Genomic DNA, 9544 nt, shown 5'->3' on the forward strand with positions numbered 1-9544 from the left:
CGCCCCCTACGCCCTTCACTCCATTTACTGGCTGACGCTGCCCCCCCACCCCTTTGATCGTGCGCTTGGCACCTTCCTGTCCGCCCTTCTTGCTGCCTCGTGCGCGCTGTTTACTTGGCTTCGGAAAATGGCTGTGGTTTTGCGCCCCTTACAGCTTCGTGAAAGTTCGGAGTCTTTACAAAATGTCGGCAACCAATAGCGATTGTGTTGGGAACGGAGAGCGCACGGATTTTGCTCTTTCGAATACGTTTGTTCATGTTCGTGAGGGATCCAGCACCGCAGAGGCTCTCTCCGACCTCCTTTCTATGTCTGGAAAAAGTTTCTCTTGGAACGTGCACTGTTCCGGGACGCGGCCTTATTGCGTTACGGTGGGGTTGGCCCATTTTCCCACGAACTGAAGAATCGTTTTACTCCTTCACTTAGGGATCCTCGAAATTTACTTTATTGCCTTGTAATTTAGTGGATTTGCGTTCAAGATTGTTGCTGCTTCTGAAATACTGGTTTAAATATTTAAGAGTTCCACAAGTTTTCTTTGAAATGTCCAGAGGAAAAACCAAGAAAAAGGAATGTAAGAATGTCCCCGGTTAGGAAGGGAGCTATTCTTTTTATTGCTCTCCTTTTTGCAATAACAGACCCCATTTGGTGACTTTATAGGAAACCGGTTGGAAACAGGAAGGTTTTACGCTGGTTCTTTCTCACCGTGGGCTTTCTGAAACGTCGTTTGTGTAGTTCCCCTGACAAGAATGGGTGGGACGCTGTTGCAGGGGGTTGCATACAGGTATTTGCAGAAGTTCCGTCTTCTTTTTTTGTAAAGGGCCAGGCAGGCAGGCATTAGAGCACCTTTTGTACTAGAGACTACTTGTGATGTTGACCTTAGCTTGATAGTTACTGCTTTAAGGTTTATGGGATTGAACTAAGATGTCAGGTGTTTGATTCAGAATTTTACCTTTGCTCCTGAGATTTACTTTTAAACCTTACACGTATGCACATCCACTCATAGTTGTGTCTGAAACAAACAGGTTTTACTTCTTTTATTAGAACGTGTCAAAAAATAAATGCGCTCTTTGTATCTGGAACCAGAATTTGGGTTCGGATTTAAGAGGATTATACTGGTGTGGGTACTGTTTTATTTAATACTATAGATTGACCTTCCAAAACTTCCTGTTCTCAACTTTAAAAATGAAAGGATGTGAGGGGCGCCTGAGTGGCACAGTTGGTTAAGCTGCTGACTCTTGGTTTCCGCTCAGGTCCTGAGATAGAGCCCAGCCTCCCGCTCCATGCCCAGCTGGAGTCAGCTTAGGACTCTGTCTCCCTCTCCCTGTGCCCCTCCCCACCTTCAATAAATAAAATCAATCTTTATTTTTTTCTTTCTTAAAGACTTTACTTGAGAGAAAGAGAGAGAGAGGGCAGAAGTTGGGAGAGAGGGGAGAGGGAGAAGCAAGCTCCCCGCTGAGCAGAGAGCCTGATGCTTGTCCATTCCAGGACCCCAGGATCATGACCTGAGCTGAAGGCAGACGCTCAACTGACTGAGCGACTCAGGTGCCTCTTGATCTTTAAAAGAAATTTTAAAAACAAAAATTAAGATATGTGGAATCATGTAATAAGGGTTTTTGTCTTTTCAAGCCACTTGATAAGGTCTTAACTGTAATTAGGGATATGACAGGTATTATTCATATTTTTTGTTTTGTTTTTTAAAGTACTATTTTGCAGTTCTTACCCTGTGAAGTGCATTTTCTCAGTGACTGCTGAGAATATATCAAATCCTGGAATAAATCCCAAATTAATAATACAGAAATTTAGTACAGACTTTTACTTTCTGTGCAGAAATTCCCAACTACATTTCACCTCATTTCCAGGTGTTTTTCTCCTGCTAAACTTTTTCTGTCTCCCAAGATGGAGATGCCAGCAAGAAATGCTATTCAGCAACTGACCCATGGAATTACACCACGATCACCACTTCCCAGCACTGCCCCCACACACTTTTCTTTTCAGTAGGTAGCCCATTTCCTCCAGTGACACATTATTTCAGGAAATCTTTCAGCACACTATGTAACATAAGCTTTGAAATATGGGTATATACAAGATCAGGTGTTGAACACCTTTTCACGTGCCATTTAAAGATCCTCTTTTGTGAAGTACCGTCATGTTTTTTTCTCATTAACAGGAATAAGAGGTTATGCCTTTTTAATCTTGCTAGAGTTATTTTAATGGAGTTTTGGGAGGGAATAGGGCTAACTGTATGTGAATAACCTGCCACCTTTAAGTAGAATTGGGTAACTTTAAAGCTTCGTCCAGATAATTTTTTCTCATTTCTGTCCTCTCCAATGATTCAACCTCATTTTTTTTAAGATTTGTTTATTTATTTGAGAGAGAGTGTGGGCATGAGCAGGAGGGGCAGAGGGAGAGGGAGAGATAATCCAAAGCAGACTCCTTGCTCAGCACAGAGCTTCACTCAGGGCTTAATTTCACGACCCTGAGATCAAGACCTGAGCTGAAATCAAGCGTCGGATGGTTAAGTGAGAGAGCCACCCAGGCACCCTTCAGTCCCAACTCGGGGCTCGATCCCAGGACCCCCGGGACCATGACCTGAACCAAAGGCAGACGCTTAACGACCGAGCCAGCCAGGCACCTCAGTGTCCTCCTCTCTTTGAATTCTAGCATATTTCAGAGCTGCTGTTGTCCTTCGGTCTTCAGTCATTTGAGTGGTGGGTAAACAGGCCCAGAGGGTGAAGGAACTTTCTATTGTTGTAAAGCACGTGGCAGAGCAGAGCTCCTCAGACCCTGCAGTGCCACACTCCATCGCTCTGGAGCATGTGTGTCTCATCTCGCTTGGAGCTCAGGAGTCCCCCCGGGGCACAGGCTCTTGTTAGTAGGGACTCAGCCTCTAGCTGCAGCAAGCTCCCCAACACTGGACAGTGGTGAACAGCACAGGCCCTGACTCTCTCTGTGGGTTGGACACAGTTGGTGGTGGTCGGGTGGCTGAAAGGCTGGAGGGTCCCTTCAGCCGGAAGGACCAGGTCAGGCCCCGTGGCACAACGGCCTGGCGGGTCTGTGCGGGGGACGTCACAGGTCTGTGCCAGTAGAGGTCCCAGGCCAGCAGGCCACAGTGGTCTGTGTTTGTTTCAGTGTTGGGTGGATGTCCCTCTCGCTGGGGAGAGAAGTCTGAGGAGGACACGTCTGCTTTCTGGTTCCCTCTCTCCAGTGAGAGACCTCGTCCCAGAGGAGAGGCCGCCATGCTGCATCTGTGCCCCAGGTGGGCGTAGGACAAGTGTGAAAGCTCTCAAGGAGGTAACTCGGTGTTGTGTTCAGCAGGTCTGAACTGTGGGTTGGCTGGCCCTTCAGAGAGCCCTCCTGAGGTCACACGGCGAGCCTGCTGTCTGCCGACTCTCCAGGCACTTGGATTCCGTGTAATTAGGACGCTCCATGCCATGCAATCTCTTTTCTTGTCTTGCCCAGCCTTGGTTACTTGATGTGGCATCATGGAGAAGTCTGGGTCTTTTAAGTATAACTCAGTGAACAAATGCAGAGGGTTTCTGTGGACGCTGAGTTTCAGGAGCCAGGGGCGATGTCAGTGTTGGCACCTCGGTGCCTGCCGCCCCACATGGCCTGTGGGGCCTTGAAGCCATGGCCAGGATTCAGAGACCCCCACACTTCTCAGTATCGTAAGAGATAATAGCAGTGATTTGTTCTCCCGTGTTTACAAACGAGGTTATGCCGTAACTGTGTGTGCGCATAGCATGGCGGGGGGGTGTGTGGAAGACAGGCCCCAGCTGGACCTCTGCCCACAAGGGAGGTGCACGAGGCATTCCCAAGTCTAGTTGTAGCCAAGTCCTCGTCACGTACCTGTGGTTTGACCTTGCACGAGATTCTCCTCCTTTCCTGGCTTTGTGGGCTTATCTGGTCAGTGAGAAGGGCGCACATGGTGTTCTGTCAGGATTGCATCACATCCATCATGCCTGACTTCCCAAACATTGTTAACAAATGCAAAAGCCGTAGATGTGAACAGCGTACCTTCACTACTTACAGCCGTGTGAAACCGTACGTACAGATACGTATGCGGAGCTAGATAATTATGTAGAACTTGATGATTTTGTGGGCCATGCAAGAAGGGAAAGGTCCACCTGTAGGATTACTTCCTCTATGATGACGATTTCGAGAGGAGAGTGTTAGCGTAGGAACATGAGAGGACTGTGTATTGGTGGGGCTGTCACAGCAGAAGTGGTGTTCTTGTGAAGGATCCTGGGGTGGCAGTCGCATCGAGCCATGGACCTTGGTTCGGGTGGGGTGGGCCTCCATCCTGCCAGTCCCTGGTGTACTCAGCACACCGAGCTGTCCTCCTGTCTGTGGTCCAAGTGTGCTGACACGCGCTAGCCCCACCCATCCGCTAACCTGTCCCTCTCCTCCAGAGGCCGAGTGGCCGTGGCCGTGGAGCAGACCAGCCCGGGAGCCAGATGAGCAGAGAGGTCTGTGTGCACTCCTGGCCTTGCTCCTACTACTTAGAACCGGAGAAGCGATGGGTTCCTGGAAAGCTTTCATTAAGTTCTCACTCCCTGAGATTTACAACTGATAAAACCGGGGAGGCACTGGTCAGCTTCCCCCTGTCTAGTGTGATTGAGATCAAGAAGGAGGCTTCTCACTTTGTCTTCAGGTCTCTCACCTGGAGAAGGACCACCTCAAGCACTGGTTCAGCTCCTTGCAGCCCAGTCGGAATGCAGTCTTCAGCATCATCGAGCATTTCTGGAGAGAGCTGCTGCTGTCTCCATCGGAAGCACCGCTCCCTGTGACGAAGGGGAAGCAGCTGACTGGTCTGATGGCCTGTTCCCAGAATTGCCTGGAAGAGACAGCCTGAGTCCTCCACCATCAGAGCGAGCAGCTGGACAGCATCACCAAGGGCCTGGACAAGATGGAATCTGACCTGGACGTGGCTGACAGGTACAGGGGGCGTTTCTGACACACGGGTCACGCCCCTGCCGTGCGCAGTGACGCCGGGTGGGCGTTGGTGAGGGACACATTCTGTGCCTGGTGCAGAGCTCCAGTCTTGTGTGAATAAGGAAGGCTACCTCGTTTCATCCTATGGGGGAAACAGGCCGAGGGGCCAGGTCACACACATGAAGTTGCTGTTCTGCACGGCCATGTGGCCGCAGGGTTTGAGCTGAAGCTCTTTGGCTCCAGGAGCTGCCGGCTGTGCTGAGACACCAGCCACTCCCAAACCAGGGACCCCCTCCAGTCTTCTAAACAGTGGGGGCCCCAGGGAGCTTTTGTTTATGTGGCTGTGTGCTGACATTGCCGCATTTCTTTAATGTTCTTTTAACAAAAGGCCAACTGATAGGGCCCCTGGGTAGCTCAGTCGTTGGGCGTCTGCCTTTGGCTGGGGTCGTGATCCCAGGGTCCTGGAATCAAGTCCCACATCGGGCTCCCTGCTCAGCGAGAAGCCTGCTGCTTCCTCTCCCGCTCCCCTTGGTCGTGTTCCCTCTCTTGCTGTATTTCTCTTATGTCAAATAAATAAAATCTTAAAAAACAAACCAAAACAAAACACAAAAGTGAGAAGATGAACCTGAGGCTAGAGAAGATGCTTGTAGTATCCACTTGTATTCTCACCCGGGGATTAATACCCAGCTAGGTAGAGAGCTCATATGTCAGAATGAGAAAAAGCCAGTTCAGTAGAAAAATGGGCAGGACGATTGATTGGAGTGTAGGGTCAGCTGCCGTCATGGAGATCCTCAGATCCTGTGGCTTGCAGAAGCTGGGAGGCTATTTCCCCCACAGAGAGGTGCAGGGGAAGGTCGGCGTCCCGGGCAGGTCAAAGGCTCTGCTCTGGGTCACGCCCCGGGGCCCCGTGTTGGCTCCGTGGCTGTGTAAGAAGCTGTTGGCAGCAATCTTCCCAGCCACTGGGAAGGGGGCACAGGGAGGCCAGTGCACACGGCCTTGTTTTTAAGCAGATGAGCCCAGCCCATGAAAGGGAGGTACTGGCACCCCAGTAATTAGAGAAAGGTAAATTAAACCAACAAGTACAGATGTGAGACAACACCGACTGATGGTCAGGGTGTGGGTCGGGACGAGACGTCTTGTATCGCTGTCACTGATGGGACCTGGCCCGGCCCCTGGCAAGACCTAGCTAAGCCGAAGGTGCACAGACCCCATGACGAATCCCAGCGTGTGTGGATGGGCACATTCACTGAGGCAGCTGTAGTCAGTCGATCCTCAAGGGGATGCAGTAATTAGTCACTACTATGTAGTTTTTGGAAAGAGATGAGGTCCAGAGCCGATGGCCAAGGAAGAATTCTTAAGATGTCTTCAGTGCAAAATGGTGGTTTTATTAAAACACAGGGACGGAAACTTGGGCAGAAAGAGCTGCTGCTGGGGGGTATGAGGAGCAAATGATGCTGTACTTTGGGGTGGGGTGGGGAGTAAAGGGAGGTTCCAAAAGGATCTTCATCTGCTAAGGACGACATGGGTTACCAGAGCCCTTGCTATTGTCAGACCAAGGTGGTTTTTCCTTGTAGCCAGGCATTAACGGTAATGCAGTATTTCTCAGTAGGCTGCAGGGTATAAGGACAAAACATTTTATCTACCTTTCCTTCTGCCTTTGTTTCCCACATCACTGCCAACTCGGATTCAAGACACTGATTGCTTTTAGATCTGCACAGACTGACATGGATCCACCTCAAAGCAATGTTAATAACACAAAACCAAGTTGAAAGTAGATGTGTACAAAAGCAAAATTTATAAGAGTTTTTAAATGGGTAAAGTAGCAAAAATGCAGGGAGCACTGAACTGCAAAAGGCCACGCTGGAGGGGCATGCGCAGGGCCACACGTGCCGCAGTTGCACAGCGAGCTCCCACAGAGCCGCCAATGGGTGCTCCTCGTGGGGGTCTCCTGGCTCTTGGGGGTCGTTGGCACAGGTGTTCGGTGAGCATGTGATGCGGTTCTGCCTTTCAGTTTTAAAGTGTGTTCCTTCTGGAACGCCCGTTGTCTGGTTATCGGCCGTCCTGGATTGATCTTCTGATAGTGTTCTCATTTTTCTCCTTGTCTTTTTGTTCTACTATTTCTTGAGTTTCATCTTTGGGGTGGTCACCATAATGGACAGCAGAGCCAAAGCCGTGATCAGAATAGTCTGACTCCGAGAGACCTTGCTCTTGGAGGAGAAGTAGATGGGCAGTTGACCCAGTTCTTTTATTTTTTTAAGATTTTATTTATTTATTTGACAGAGAAAGACATAGCAAGAGAGGGAACACGAGCAAGGAGAGGGGCAGGGAGCCCAATGCGGGGCTCAATCCCAGGACCCCAGGATCACCCGGGTGCCCCAGTTGACCCAGTTCATACTTTGGCTGGGTCAAGTGAGCAAGCCTCTAACTTGAATTAAAAAGCACTCATGGCCCCTGAATCAGCTCCCAGACTTGAAGACTGAGTTTGCAGTTTCGAAACCCCTTGAATGATGGGGAAGCTGGAAGCACCCCAGTTTGCTCCTAAAAGTTTACACCTTTGGGAGCCCCTGGGTGGCTCAGTTGGCTAAGCATCTGCCTTTGGCTTCGGTCATGATCCCAGGGTCCTGCGATCAAGCCCCACATCAGGCTCCTTGCTCTGTGGGGAGCCCGCTTCTCCCTCTTCTCCCCACTTGTACTCTCTCACTGTCTGTCCTTCTCACTCACTCAAATAAATAAATAAAAGCTTTATTAATTAATTAATTAACTAAAGTTTACACCTTTGTTCTTTCTCCCAGCCTTCCCCCACGGGACTTGTGGCATTTAACCAGGGTGGCCGTGCACTAGGGAGCAGGAAGCCACCAGACAGTTTGGGACCCCTGGATGCTGGAAGTGACCTGATGGCAGCAGACCAGTCAGAGTAGGGGCTTCTGGGGGTCAAGGGATCAGTGGAGTTCTAACTGAGGTCTGCCTCGTAGTGTCACAGTGGGCCCAGTAGGCCCCGAACCCATCCCAGTCCTGGAGCACATCATCCAGCAGCAGGCAGAATCGCACACTGGTTCCCTGACCTGTGTAGTGAGGGCTGTTCTGGTGGCCAAGCCAAGTGGGAGCCTCTGGACTGCCTAGAATAGTAACATCTTCTTGGAGGGATTTCTGAGATCAGTGCCCCCATCAAGGACTGGAAGGGTGCATGGATAGTGAGCCCTGCATCATCTGCACTCAGCTCACTCACTCAACGGTGCAGAACAAAGATGGATTGTCTTAAACTTACCAGGTGGTACTCTTAATTGCAGTTGCTGTTCCCGATGCTTGAGCAAATGAACACATCCTCTGGAACGTTCTCTGCAGTGGTCTGTCTGGCAAATGCTCTTAGGAAGGACCACCAGATCAGCTTGCTTTCAGCCGCCAGCAGTGCATTGTATCGTCCCACCTCAGGGGTATACCAGCTCTCCAGCCCTGTGTCATGCTTTATGTCACAGGGCCCTTGACTGTCTCTCCCTTCACAGGATAGCATGCTGGCCCATTACATGGGGGATACCATGCGGACTGGCTCAAGGAAGAAGTAGCAGCTACTCTAGATGCACTGGAAAGATGTTTGCTTGTCAGAGGTGGGAAAGAAATCTGACAGAAATTAGATACTTTCATCCTCATTGAAATTTCTAGGGATCCAGTGGAGTGGGGCTTGCTGAGGTATCTTTTTATGGTGAAGGATAGATTTTGCATCTGGCTCTTCCTATAACCAAAAGGAAGACACACTTGGGGTGTCTGGGTGGCTCAGTCGCTTAAGCGTCCAACTCTTGGTTTCAGCTCAGGTCATGATCTCAGGGTCATGAGATTGAGCCCCACATCATGCTCTATACCCAGTTGGAAGTCTGCTTGAGGTTCTTTCCCTCTCCCTCCCCCCTCTCCTCTTCCCCCCCACTCACACACATGCTTGTGCATGCTCTCTCTCTCTGTCTCAAATAAATAAAATTTACAAAAGAAAAAAACAAAACTAAAAGGAGACATGGCGCCTAGTGAGCCCCTTAGCATTTTGGAAGCGACATACTCTTCATTTGGGTGTGCTTCTCTGGCCAGTTACCAAGTGACTTGAAAAGATGCTAGTTTTGAGTGGGGTCCGGAATAAGAAGGCTCTGTAGCAGGTCAAGGTGCCACCTGGGCCACATGATCCAGCAGATCCAGTGGCGCTCCAAGTATCTGCGGTAGACAAAGGTGCTCTTTGGAGCCTTTGTGGACCTTTATAGGGAGTCACAGTGTAGGATTTCAAAACAGAGCCCTGCTACAGGAGATCAGGCTCTAGCAGGCCCTGAAAGCATAGGCTAGGTCACATGGCCCCCACTCCTGCCATACCGCCTTTTCTCTCCCAGCCTGCACCGAGGGCACATTCCCTACCTGGGGAACACCCTACAGTCAGTTGACTGAGGAGGAAAATTGTGGAGCCTGGTTTACAGATGGTTTTGTGCAATATGCAGGCATGACTCAGAAATTCCCCGAGTGGGCTGAACTTCAAGCCATGCACCTGAAAATTCATTGTGTTGGAAAGGCAGTCTTGTGCATAAAGTCTTTTGACGCACTCTCAGCCTCATAAGAATGGGTTTTAGGCCTGGAACACATAGCCTGT

The sequence above is a fragment of the Eumetopias jubatus genome, unplaced genomic scaffold (assembly GCF_037043125.1).
Source record: "Eumetopias jubatus isolate StellerSeaLion01/CBP00866 unplaced genomic scaffold, mEumJub1_p1.0 scaffold_12, whole genome shotgun sequence".
NCBI classification, from domain to species: domain Eukaryota; kingdom Metazoa; phylum Chordata; class Mammalia; order Carnivora; family Otariidae; genus Eumetopias; species Eumetopias jubatus.